At 40.0% G+C, this 13,912-nt stretch overlaps 1 long non-coding RNA gene across 2 annotated transcripts; it reads left to right on the forward strand.

The window, feature by feature from the left end:
• Window positions 1-2,401: 2,401 nt before the first annotated feature.
• LOC123054808 (uncharacterized) lies at window positions 2,402-7,911 on the forward strand. 2 transcript variants are annotated; one of them, XR_006426339.1, is made up of 10 exons: window positions 2,402-2,462; window positions 2,578-2,640; window positions 3,477-3,619; window positions 3,918-4,057; window positions 4,141-4,232; window positions 5,155-5,292; window positions 5,384-5,653; window positions 5,752-5,927; window positions 6,905-7,035; window positions 7,283-7,911. It is a non-coding gene; the product is annotated as an uncharacterized lncRNA (long non-coding RNA). The 2 variants fall into 2 exon arrangements; XR_006426338.1 differs by having other exon boundaries at window positions 2,409-2,640.
• Window positions 7,912-13,912: the final 6,001 nt, after the last annotated feature.

Consider the following 13,912-nt stretch of genomic DNA (forward strand, 5'->3'; position numbering starts at 1 on the left):
GGAGATCTATTCGATGTAATCTTCTTTTGCGGTGTGTTTGTTGAGACCGATGAATTGTGGGTTTATGATCAAGTTTATCTATGAACAATATTTGAATCTTCTGAATTCTTTTATGTATGATTGGTTATCTTTGCAAGTCTCTTCGAATTATCAGTTTGGTTTGGCCTACTAGATTGATCTTTCTTGCAATGGGAGAAGTGCTTAGCTTTGGGTTCAATCTTGCGTGTCCTTTCCCAGTGACAGTAGGGGCATCAAGGCACGTATTGTATTGTTGCCATCGAGGATAACAAGATGGGTTTTTTTTATCATATTGCATGAATTTATCCCTCTACATCATGTCATCTTGCTTAAGGCGTTACTCTGTTCTTATGAACTTAATACTCTAGATGCATGCTGGATAGCGGTCGATGTGTGGAGTAATAGTAGTAGATGCAGGCAGGAGTCGGTCTACTTGTTGCGGACGTGATGCCTATATACATGATCATACCTAGATATTCTCATAACTATACTCAATTCTGTCAATTGCTCAATAGTAATTTGTTCACCCACCGTAAAATACCTATGCTCTTGAGAGAAGCCACTAGTGAAACCTATGGTTCCCGGGTCTATCTTCATCATATTAATCTTCCAACACTTAGTTATTTCCGTTGCTTTTTTATTTTGCTTTTATTTTACTTTGCATCTTTATCATAAAAATACCAAAAATAGTATCTTATCATATCTATCAGATCTCACTCTCGTAAGTGACCGTGTAGGGATTGACAACCCCTTATCGCGTTGGTTGCGAGGATTTATTTGTTTTGTGTAGGTGCGAGGGACTCGCGCGTAGCCTCCTACTGGATTGATACCTTGGTTCTCAAAAACTGAGGGAAATACTTACGCTACTTTGCTGCATCACCCTTTCCTCTTCAAGGGAAAACCAACGCAGTGCTCAAGAGGTAGCAAGAAGGATTTCTGGCGCCGTTGCCGGGGAGGTCTACACAAAAGTTAACATACCAAGTACCCATCACAAACCCTTATCTCCCGCATTACATTATTTGCCATTTGCCTTTCGTTTTCCTCTCCCCCACTTCACCCTTGTCGTTTTATTCGCCCTCTCTTTTTTGTTCGCCTCTTTTTCGCTTGCTTTTTGTTTGCTCGTGTGTTGGATTGCTAGTTTGTCACGATGGCTCTACCTAGATTTGGTGACCTTCACCTTAAAAGGTTAGAAGAGATCGAAAGCAACGTCAGGAGTTTTACGGTTTTGCAATTTGAGCATAATAGTTTCTTTAGAAACGAGCTGAAGGAACAAAAAAGCTTTATGAGTTATATGAATAAAGAGCTCGATGATATGTCTAAAGAATTTGATGGTTTGAGATCCCAAATTGCTCGTCTTGAGAAGTTAATAACTGAAATATCGGATAAGCAGGCCACCTTAGTTAATATGATGGTCGCTAAGCCGGAGAACTTTGAAAATAAAGATGAAGATCTAAACGTTATTGATGTGTCCCCTATTAAATCTTTGTTTTGCAATATGAATCTCTACTCCTAATGTCTCAGTTGGTAGTCCGCGTTCCGGGTTTTATTTTCGTCCCACCTAATACGGTCTTTTTTGGTACTTCTTTGGTACTTGCTCCCACCTCCCGCTCAGCCGCAAAAAACCAATGAAAACCCCGCGATCGAGTCCCGCAGACGCCCAACCTCCACTGGTTTATTTTCGTCCTCCCTCGACCTGCGAAAAGAAACCAACGAAAAAAGATCGAGGCCCCCTCGCACGAACCGGGAGCGAGGCCTCCTCGCGAAAAAAAATATCTGACGATCCAGGCTGCCCTCGATCGTCTCGCTACGAGGACGAGAACCATGCCCCAGCCGCCATAGTGGAGCCCTACGCCGCTGCCGAGATCGGAGAGGAGCCGCCGCTGCCGAGGTTCGAGAGGAGCTGGCCACCACGACCTCCCTCCCCAGGCGGCCGCCACCACCCCCTCCCCAAGCAGCCATGTACAGCAGGGCGGCGCCCACGCGCTTGGCCTATGTAGGTCTCGGCCTCCCTCCTCCCTTCGTCCAAGGCCAGGAGCTCCCCCTCCCCGACCCGATCTGGTGGAGAGAGGGCCAGGCCTTGCCACTCCGGTGGTCGCTGTGGCCAGATCTGTCCGGGGTAGTCGCCGTAGAGCCTCTATGGCGGCGGAGTAGCAGCAGCCCGACAGAAGGTGGGTGCCAGATCGTCGTCCAGCAGCTCGCCGTCGGAGCTTCTCACTACAGGCGATGGAGGCCGGTGCTACTCGGTCTATCTATGATGTTTGTTTCCTGTGTTTACATGGCAGAGTGATTGCTGCACTGGCTTTTGGCTATGGATGCAAGTTGGGAACTCATTCAGTGATTTGAGGGTGCAGGTAGGGATGATGCTGCGGATGGGATGGGAAGATGTGTGTGTGTGTGTGTGCTAGCTGCTTCACATACGACTCAGAGAAAGAATTGCTTTGCAGGTACACACTTGCTGCAAACTGATGTATTGAACTTTCAGGGATTTTGATTGGTCGCCCAAATAACCCATTCTCCTTTTGTTGATATTTATGAAGGAGATCATTATTTCTCTTTTAGTTTCAGGTTGCCAACATCACGAATTTCATACTTATGGAGTGGAGCCACCAAACAATTTATGAGGTAAAATCACTATATACATATTGTTTTCCCACCGCTGCTTCAAGCGACACGCATTCGTTGCAAAGAAATCGGCATCACCTGCGTGCTTGCTTGTGTTTGTTTCTAGCCGGCAAGAATCCATCGAGTCTTCCTCTATGTGTGCAACCTTGCCAGTGTGTGAATCAATCAAGGCAAGGGCAAGCAACCAACATTAAGCATGTGCGAGTCTTGCCGGGATCTGATCTATCAACTCGTTCAGCCAGCTTTGCACCATGTGCACGTCGTCCATGCTAGAAAAGCACTTGGCAAGTGGACGGCTCCATTGGCCATGCGTCAACAATTCAAATCATTATCTATACTGGATAGACACATACTTTTTTATGCAATTCTGAATTTATGGAAGCAGAAGAACTGATTATGTGAATTAAATATCTAATCCCATGTGTAGGTGCTATCTAACTATTGTGATTATTTATGCGCATATAACTTGCAGGTAGATAACTCTATAGTATGAAGACTTAAAAATACGAGTGCATGTCATTGGTGTTTTGAATCCATCTTCCATCACTTCTAATACTTTTGTATTACATAATACTATTTTTTCAGCATTTGATTGACATATCGATGGTATTTGTAATAAATTTCTTTCTTTAAATTCTTTACCAGGAAATATGTTGAAGCACCGAATGTATTCCATTTGCAGTTAGTATTGTCCCCAGTTCTGCTTGATTTGATTTTTATTTCCCATCAGTTTTGTGTTTTGTCAGAGAATGGTTTCTCTTTACCTGTGGTAGTCCCTGTACTCAGGTAAATCCTTTTGCATCATTTCACTATTGGTTTTGTTGTAATTGTATTAGATTTCCGCCATGGACGCCGCCTCGCTCATGGGCTCCTCCTCCGCCGACGCGCGCACCGACGGGGACCACCGGATGGGCATCACCATCATGGGCGTCTGCTACGACGGCGGCGTCCTCGCCGCTGACACTCAGGACCAGCACCGGTACCCCCCCCCCCTCGCGGATCCAACAGCAGCGGCTAGGTCAGGGTCGGAGATGGCGCATCGGCCATCCGATTCCGCCGGTCGTAGATCAAACAGAGGGCGTGATAAAGTCCAGCAGAAGTGGTGGCCGGGACTTTTACTGTTAATTCGATCTGCAAAACAGTGATCAATATAGTATATGTGCAGTAAAATAGACATGTTGCTGATAGTGTTGTAGTAGTGTGTGATTTGGTTGCATAGTTTTCTAATGGAAACAAGTGAAAAACTCTTTGATTTTCTGATTTCTTTATGCTTGCAGAGAGGTTCCACGACTTCAGTTTGGCTATCATCAAAATTGGAGGAGAGCCCGATGCATTGGAGAGCATCATCCGCGAGTTCCACAGGATCGAATTGAGGAGGCATTATAACCTGGCATCATTTGGATGACTTTGTCAGTAGGTAGAAATTAGAATTTGAGCAATCTGAGACCCTGAGTTCTGCATAAAGAATTCCGAAAGTGAAACACCTTGTTTGTCCTGCAGGAAGAATGGCTAACATGCCTGTTAAAGCTAGATAAACGCGTATTGAAGGAACTGGGGTATGTCCGCCATGTTGAACACCCTCACAATGACGGGTAATTTCTTGTTACATTCACCATGGAATGGTTTTGTGATTCTGTTCCTTGTACATAATTCAGTTAAATTCTATCAAGTATCCAGTTACTTGCCATTCTTTGGTGAGATTTGTTGATGATTTTTCTGAAGTATTTTTGTGCTATTCTCATGTTTGTCAAACATCAATTTAGACATCTTGACAATACTTCCAACACTTTTTTAGCAATTGATACTGCCCACACTTTTCCTGGTCTTTTCGTCCCACAGTAGAATAATCCTATGTTGCCATGAAAAACAATTTCATGTGCTGAAGGCAGCGGATCAAATCAGCACTACTCCATACTGCATTGTTCTTGTCCCATTTCGAGTATCTTCGTTAAATCATTTTCATCGGTACTAAGTAGCACTGACCTTTATGTGTTAATTTTTTTTACCAACTTGCAAAGAATGCATTTTTTTCCTTTTCTTTATGTACACAAATGAGGCAATGCAGTTGGCATCGACATCTGCTACTCGCCGGCCTCTCTTGGAGCGCAGGTCGCCATCGCCGTCCGCCGCTTCGGCGCTCGGCTCCTGCCCCATGGACGCATTCGCCACACCACTACTAGGGAAAAGCCTAACAGTAACGCGGGTAATAGGGCTATCAGTACAGCTAACGTGTACCAGTAGCGTGTACCCACAAGCGCTACTGGCATACATACTTAGCAGTAGCGCTGGTTGGGGAAGGTGCTACTGGTGGGACTAATGGTATGGTGCTAGCTTTATGAAATAAACGCTCAGCGTTCGCAATTCTTCATACTTAACTTGTTCATTGCATTTCAAACTTCTAGATTAGATGCCTGATATTTTTTTCTTAAAGAATGTAAAATGGGAGTGCGTGTAAAAGGACTTCCCATTTTATTGCATTCAAGAAATGACCAAGTTACTGAATTTGATTTGTAGGTACCATACAATGTTAGCGAGGACAGTGATTGGGGGATTGATATTTTCGAAGTAAAGAGGTGCTTGGAGGAGGCACGCGTCGCAGGTTTGACTGTTTGGGCTATGGTGATCATAAACCCCGGATAACCGACGGAACAGGTATGCAAACAGATATTTGCAATAACATCAAAAAATCTAAAAGGTTCGCTAAAATTGTGTTGAAACTCAAAATCCGCAAGCTTTGCTGTAGGTACTTTCTGTGACCAACCAGGAGGAGATAGTAGAATTTTGTCGAAAAGAAGGTTTGGTTATGCTTGCCGATGAAGTTTGCACTTGGTGAACTGCGGTAGTTTTGTGACGCGGACGCGTGTGTAGACATCCTACATTTGTATAAATGCGTTTACAAGTATACCAAGACAAGCTCTATATGGAGGACATGAAGTTCAATTCTTTCAGGAAAGTTGCCAGATCACTTGGGTATGACGAGAATGGTATATCCATAGTGTCATTTCATTGGGGGGTAAATCTTTGTTCATTAGAAACACAGTTCATAGCCTCTGGAAAATAAGCCTTAGATTAGAGATCCATGGTAATTTTTTCATCATCTGAACTTGGCAGGGTACTCTGGAGTATGTGGCAGAAGGGGAAGCTACATGTTGATATGTAAAATTCCCTTCACGACTCGTTTAGGAATAACAGAGTTTTGGAGATGATGTGATGGGTGAGATTCGCAAGGTGGCTTCTATGACTCTTTGCCCCAACATAAATGGTGACTTGCGATGGATCCACCGAAGGTTCGTTCATCATGCCTTTCTTGTGTCTACTAATATAATTTATTGTAATTAGTACATATTATCCTGATAATCATTGTGCAAGAAAACTGAGAGCTCAGTTTACAACACTGATGGAGTCAGTCCATTGAATATTTGAGGATTCAAATTCAGAGAGAATATTCCATCGAATGTTCAAAGAATTCAGAAAGTAGAGTAAGCAGAGCTCAGATAGTAGTGATACAGATTAACTTATATCAACGGGTGCTTACACTAAATCTGGCCAAATACTGTAGTAAGTAGCCTCCTTGTGTTGTCGGTTATTACATGCTATAAAAGACTTCAGCTCCTGCACTGAACCAAATTAATGGGGTGATAATACAGATTAACACTACAAAAGCCTCCCCCCCCTCTCAGTCAGGCCTCTATACCCTACCACCTACTCATCTCCCTGAAACCTCTTGGGGTAGAGAGGCAAAAAAAGAAAAAACAAGAAAAGAAGACAATTAAACATTCCTGGATACAGGCAACACTGTATTCGCAAGCCCGTTGGCTACTTTCTGGGGTCGTGGAGGCTTCTTGTAATTTGCTATACTAAAATGGGGGCAAATATACTCCAACCCATGTGTATTCGCGTAATCCTGCAATGAAAAGACCGATCGGTAGATTTGTTATCATGGAGAGGGGGTTAGGGTCGTAGAATACAAGACTTTGGTGGTTACTGACAGTTCTAACATGAATTTGATTGACCTGGGAGTTGTGACATGCAAATGTTTTATGGTTGATGGTTCTGTACCATCAGTAATATTATATAAACATAGTCTCTGCTTTCATCTTCTTTGATGATATATTTTCTGGTCAAAATTTAAATGCATTATGCACCTGTTCTTTTTATTGTAGTTCCATTTTTTGTCAAATTTATAAATTCTCTATGAATAGGAATATAGAGGCATGTTCTTAATCTATTTTGGTTTTTTTGTTCACCCCGAAATGCAGTATAGATCTGCGATTGACATTTTTATTGGACCACTGGGTGAGCATTTGCAACAAAGAGCCAGGGAGTAAGCTGGGAGCGGACAAACATAATGCCCTGAACATGAGTTTGTCCTTGCATAATTATCCATGTCTGATGGTACTACACCGCTTTAGTTTGTCCTTGTATTATCTCTTATTGATAAAAAAATGTCCAGAACAAAGAAATGATGAATTGTAGTATAGCCATTTTTGTAGTTGAAAATTATGTCTAAAATTGATCATCACATAGTATGCTGGCAACTTGCAGGGTCGATGAGACATTGATTGCCATATTGCTTTTCCATCTTATTCACATCTTATGAATATATCTTTAATAATATAATTTAATATTTGTGTTTTCACAGGTAGGAAGAGACAGGATCAGATCGCTCACCAGTGATGAAGACGTGGTAGTACCGTAGTAGGGTGTGGTAGATGAACATGTCTTTATTTTCTGAATCGCTTAATATTATATGATATTGTACTGATAAGTAGGAGGTGATTGCTGATGGGTGATTCTAGATTCTTGAGTGAATACTAGCTACCATGTTATCCTAAGTGCTGTCAACTATTCAATTACAAATAAAAACTCAAGAACGTACTTAGTCTACCACAAATTGGGATTTTTTTTGCCTCAAATTTAGTCTGATACATTTTCCTTAACGTGACACTCTTTTTAGAGTTAACCCAACATTTTTCTGTTCCATCGTAATCAACTAACTTTGATATGCATGGGTTCAATGCTAAACAAAGGAGGCACACTTCTCTAGCCTCGAGGTGGTATCACTAATATGTGCCATGAACTATACGCAATTCAGGTTATGTGACCAGACACTATATTTTATCCCCATCATTATCAGTAAGCAATGCATAATTTTTCTTTGCTCATCGTCCTACTAACAATAACTTGTTCTGCCTAAGTGGTTATCCCTTATAGCATCACCTGCACCTACCAGCCTGAATGAACTTTGGCGACAATGCAAACATGCTGTTATTGCAGATGAAAAAATATTGTAATGTATGCAAATGCAAGTGTGATTTTTCCTTTTAGAAACCCTTTTTCTGTTTTCATTTTATTCCTGTCTGAAATATAATATATAAATAAAGAGGTTTATTATTCTTCCGTTATCTTCAGCTCATGTATATTTTATGTGTTTCTTACTTTCTTTTAACATTTCTCAATATAGTTCTTCTCAACAAATTTTCATATCGCAGAGCTTGGTCCAGCACTCGGACTCTCGGACTCACTGGATGCAAATGGAGTGGAGCCTCCTCTGCCATCTCAACATCAGCCGCAGGACGGCACTACAACCAACTAGCACCATGGATGGGTCAAGGTTGCTTGTGATGAGATCATCAATCTCGAAGGAGGACAGGTTGATGATATGGACCTCTTGGACGACTATGTCGTTGTTGTTGTAAAACATGGTGATGGTGTTTCAGTTGAAATAGGCAAGGGCAGTCAGCCCGAGGCGGCCCTTATTCAGGCTTCAAGATCGAGCTGCACCTTTATCGATGGAAGTCATATCCATTATTCCTCCTTATTCTATCTTATATATTTAACTGTATTGACATAAAAACAGTGTCAGGATTATAGACATGTATCGTTGTTATTACCAATCAGATCAGTGGTACAAGTCTTTTTTCCTTGATCTCTGAGTGTTTAGCCACAAGAGGCGTTAGAAGAGCCCGAACAGAACCTACCGAGCCTGGTCGTGGTTAATGAGGTTTTGCCGGATAAATAGCCTGTTCGTGGGAGGCGAAGGGGCACTTCTCGGTCAGATCTGCATACGCGGCTGGCTTTTGCGGAAGGGAGGTCATACCTACGGCGGATCTAACATGGAAGTCGCGTGCCCCTTTGCAGTGCAAATTCTTTACATGGCTGGCAATGAAGGAGCGATGCTGGACTTCGGATTGCCTTGCGCAAAGGGGTCTACCTCATCAGGATGCATGCCATTCTGTGATCAAGAGGACGAAACGATCAATCATATACTGCTATCGTGTGTCTTTGCTCGGACTGCTTGGGCGGCCATCTATGGCTTGCTGGATAAACCAGAATGGACCCCCTCCCCTCATGATGTGCTGGTCGAGTGGGCCATTGACAAGAAGGGAGTGAACAACTTGAGCATGAAGGATCTACGCACCATATTCGCGCTTGTTTGGTGAGAGTTGTGGAAGCCCAGGAATGCTATTGTATTTGATGGAGCACGGCCGTCTATAGATCAGCTGTTACAAAGAGTGAGAGATGAGGGTGTGGTCTGGTCCTCTGCGGGACTTCTAAAAAGGAATGTAACTTCCTTCTTTACTAGGGTAGAGAGGTGGGTGAGTGGTGAGGATTAGCATGTAATATAAACCCTGTAACCAATGGTGGAGGCACTCTTTGCCTTTCTTCTTTAATATATGATATGCACACTCGTGCATATTCGAGAAAAAAAAGAACCTACCGAGCCTTCTGTCTGTGTAGTCTGCGACTTGACAAGGTTAAACATGAGATTCTTTTTATACTGAATAATATCTATGCCAACATCTTACATTTAATCCAATTAGCCTTACCTTTTAATTTCCAATATTCTAGGGAAAGCAAACGGAAGCTCATGGAACTGACGCAACCATGATCACACGCTTCGACGGTACTGTTCCTTATAAGCATGCCTTTTGCTGATATGATAGTTTTGCGTTGACTTCGTAAACTTTTATTGTATGCCAGCAGTTCTCTGACTATGCTTTAAATGAGAGTAGTTTACATCGCTAGAATATGGGCATCAGAGATAAGAAGAAAATGGGCATGAAAGAATTTTTTATAGTTGGTTCATTTGTTATATACATCTTTCATGTTCACTCTGTAGAGCTCCCTTGGGTAGTTACTTCATTTGTGCTGCACAAAATACACGCTCTCCATCCGTCAAGGAAGCAGGTCGTAAATCAGCATGGTCAAGTTGTAGTGACATGATAAAGGCAATAAACTTTCACACATTTTCTGTTCCATTCACAATTATTTGAAGGGGCTGCTTATCAGTTTTTAATCTTGAAGCTTGCACAGTCACTAATATGACCATGCTATTTTAGAGTGATAACCTTGCTTCCGAAGAAACTTCAAGGTTGCAAGATAGTGAAAGCTTTTTTTTTGTGCAGTGGCAAGGTGAAATTTTATGGAAGAGACCAAGAGGAGTTGCTTCACGTGCTTAATCACCGATGTGTACAAATGCATAAACAGTGATGAATACTTTCTCATGAATTTTAATTTTCCCCTCCAGTCACAACATCATTGATTCCTTGTATTAATATACACCTAAACTGATGGTTTTATCTAATTCTAAGAAAGGTACATTGCAAGGTATATTTAGACATTAGAATATATATGTATGCCCTTGTTGCAATGCATGGACAATGTAATAATCTTTATTCCTTTGCATTGTTTGTCTGGTTTGTATTCGTGTTCCGATCACGATCCATTGATTACACGTTTTATGTTTTTATTTGTAGTATTGCCATAAGATAAACATAATGCTTTGCTAGATGTCTTATGCGGGCTAGAGAGATTCAATTAACACGGAGAAATTCAAAGTGTGGTTCGGGAGGGGATGGAATGAGATTGTGATCCAGATGCACCTGTGGTACATGTGGTGAGCTTCAATTTGTACTAGAGTTAGTTTCAAGTTTTATCCTTGTTGCAGTAAAAAATTAAGGCTGGATTAACCACCATGTACATCTTTAATTACTTTTAAATAAGAAATATAATCAAAATATTCTTTTGAATTGATAAAATTTATATAATTTATAGAAGTACATGAAGGTGGAACAGGAGGAAGGTGGGAGAAGATTAGATATCGTTTCATTTTCTTGCAAGGAGAGGATGGTTACGAAGAAATGACAAGAAATGGAGAGAGAATCAGTTTTATTACTGTATGGATGGAAACCACATGCCAGCTTGTCCAACATATTTCTACGTTGAGTCAATTATTCGATCGCTATGTTTTTTTATTCCATGGCAATGCATGGTCATTCAACTATTCAAATTTACAGGTTGTTCATCCACTTTTTTCAAGCTATTTACATATTTGTCACTTGTCAGCAAGTTTGCATATGATGCTAGGAAGTGAACATAAGGACACATAAACGTTGCATTTTGAATATGAAATAAACTCAACATCCAAATAACAAATTCGTTGCTGTGTCCATCAGTGAGCAGGAAATGTAAGCATCCTTCTAAATAAGATATTACCTATCTTGAAGCTGGAAATGCAAGAATTCTTCTAAATAAGATATTAGTTATCTTCATGATGGAAATGCAAGCATCCAAAATTTACAACAATATTTCTAAAAACTGGAAACAAGCTTGCAATCTTGATATAAGAATGAAACATAAGCAACATCACAGAGTTTGCTATTTCTTTTGAAACATAATTACCAACAAGTGATATACAGGTGAACTTACAGTTTATTCAAATTGGAATGCGGCTCACTCTACTAAAAAGGACGATGTCACTCACTCCGACTAAAAACGATCTTCTACTTGCATTTAGCATCTGGCCAATGAATATATATTGTATATGAGTTTTCTATTTTTTATTTTAATATTATTTATATGTCTACTTTTGTAGATCAAAGATCAAAACTGATGGCTTTTTATTGACAAAGCTTTATGGTGAACCAGACTGAAAAATCATCGGGTTTTAAACAATCAGAAGAGATGCATACAAATAATTGTTCTTTATATATTTGTTGTGCATGATAATACAAAAGGTATGTTTCTATACATATTTATTTTTACAGAGTATGAAAGAGATGGAGATGGATTATGTCAACGTTCAAAAAGAATCCATCGACAAGGGTGTTGAGGCGATGTCATTGGAAGGGCCCAAAAAATTCATTAAGATTTATACAACAAAAGGCCCGTGGCAACGCACGGGCATTGTACTAGTCTTGATAATGATGGGACTGAATATGATCCACCTTTACCTAGAAGGCGTTCCAAAAATTCGGAGTTTTTAGATCTTGATGCTAAAATTGATAAAAGTGGGATTGAAGAAATCAAAAGATTAGATGTTAATAAACCCACTATTTTGGATTTCAAGGAATTTAATTATGATAATTGCTCTTTGATAGATTGTATTTCCTTGTTGCAATCCGTGCTAAATTCTCCTCATGCTTATAGTCAAAATAAAGCTTTTACCAAACATATCGTTGATGCTTTGATGCAATCTTATGAAGGAAAGCTTGATTTGGAAGTTTCTATCCCTAGAAAACTTTGTGATGAGTGGGAACCTACTATTAAAATTAAGATTAAATATCATGAATGCTATGCTTTGTGTGATTTGGATGCTAGTGTTTCCACGATTCCAAAAACTTTGTGCGATTTGCTAGGTTTCCGTGATTTTGATGATTGCTCTTTAAACTTGCACCTTGCGGATTCCACTATTAAAAAACCTTTGGAAAGAATTAATGATGTTTTTATTGTTGCAAATAGCAACTATGTGCCCGTAGATTTTATCGTTCTTAACATAGATTGCAATCCTTCATGTCCTATTATTCTTGGTATACCTTTCCTTAGAACGATTGGTGCAATTATTGATATGAAAGAAAGGAATATTAGATTCCAATTTACATTAAAGAAAGGCATGGAACACTTCCCTAGGAAGAAAATAAAATTATCATATGAATCTATCATGAGAGCCACTTATGGATTGCCTACCAAAGATGGCAATACCTAGATCTATCCTTGCTTTTTATGCCTAGCTAGGGGTGTTAAACGATAGCGCTTGTTGGGAGGCAACCCAATTTTATTTTTTGTTTTTTGTTTTTTGCTTCTGTTTAGGAATAAATATTTGTTCTATCCTCTGGTTAGATGTGTTTTTATGTTTTAATTAGTGTTTTTGCCAAGTTAAACCTATAGGATCTTCTTGGACGATAGTTATTTGATCTTGCAGAAATTTCCAGAAACTTTGTGTTCACGAAAACAATTGTTAAAAATCACCAGAACGTGATAAAATATTGATTCCAATTGCTTCTGATCAATAAACAAATTTTCTAGGTCGTCCTATTTTGGCTGATGTTTTGGAGTTCCAGAAGTTTGCGTTAGTTACAGATTACTACAGACTGTTCTGTTTTTGCAGATTCTGTTTTTCGTGTGTTGTTTGCTTATTTTGATGAATCTATGGCTAGTAAAATAGTTTATAAACCATAGAGAAGTTGGAATACAGTAGGTTTAACACCGATATAAATAAAGAATGAGTTCATTACAGTACCTTAAAGTGGTCTTTTGTTTTCTTCCGCTAACGGAGCTCACGAGATTTTCTGCTGAGTTTTGTGTTGTGAAGTTTTCATGTTTTGGGTGAAAGACTTGATGGATTATGAAACAAGGAGTGGCAAGAGCCTAAGCTTGGGGATTCCCATGGCACCCCCCAAGATAATCTAAGGACACCAAAAAGCCAAAGCTTGGGGATGCCCCGGAAGGCATCCCCTCTTTCGTCTACTTCCATCAGTAACTTTACTTGGAGCTATATTTTTATTCACCACATGATATGTGTTTTGCTTGGAGCGTCTTGTATGATTTGAGTCTTTGCTTTTTAGTTTACCAAGATCATCCTTGCTGTACACACCTTTTGAGAGAGACACACACATGATTCGGAAATTATTAGAATACTCTATGTGCTTCACTTATATCTTTTGAGTTATATAATTTTTGCTCTAGTACTTCACTTATATCTTTTAGAGCACGGTGGTGGATTTATTTTATAGAAACTATTGATCTCTCATGCTTCACTTAGATTATTTTGAGAGTCTTAAATAGCATGGTAATTTTCTTAAATAATCCTAATATGCTAGGTATTCAAGAATAGTAAAAATTCTTATGAGTGTGTTGAATACTATGAGAAGTTCGATGCTTGATAATTGTTTTGAGATATGAAGACGGTGATATTAGAGTTATGCTAGTTGAGTAGTTGTGAATTTAAGAAATACTTGTGTTAAAGTTTGTGATTCCCGTAGCATGCACG

Source organism: Triticum aestivum, chromosome 2D (assembly GCF_018294505.1).
Source record: "Triticum aestivum cultivar Chinese Spring chromosome 2D, IWGSC CS RefSeq v2.1, whole genome shotgun sequence".
Taxonomy (NCBI): domain Eukaryota; kingdom Viridiplantae; phylum Streptophyta; class Magnoliopsida; order Poales; family Poaceae; genus Triticum; species Triticum aestivum.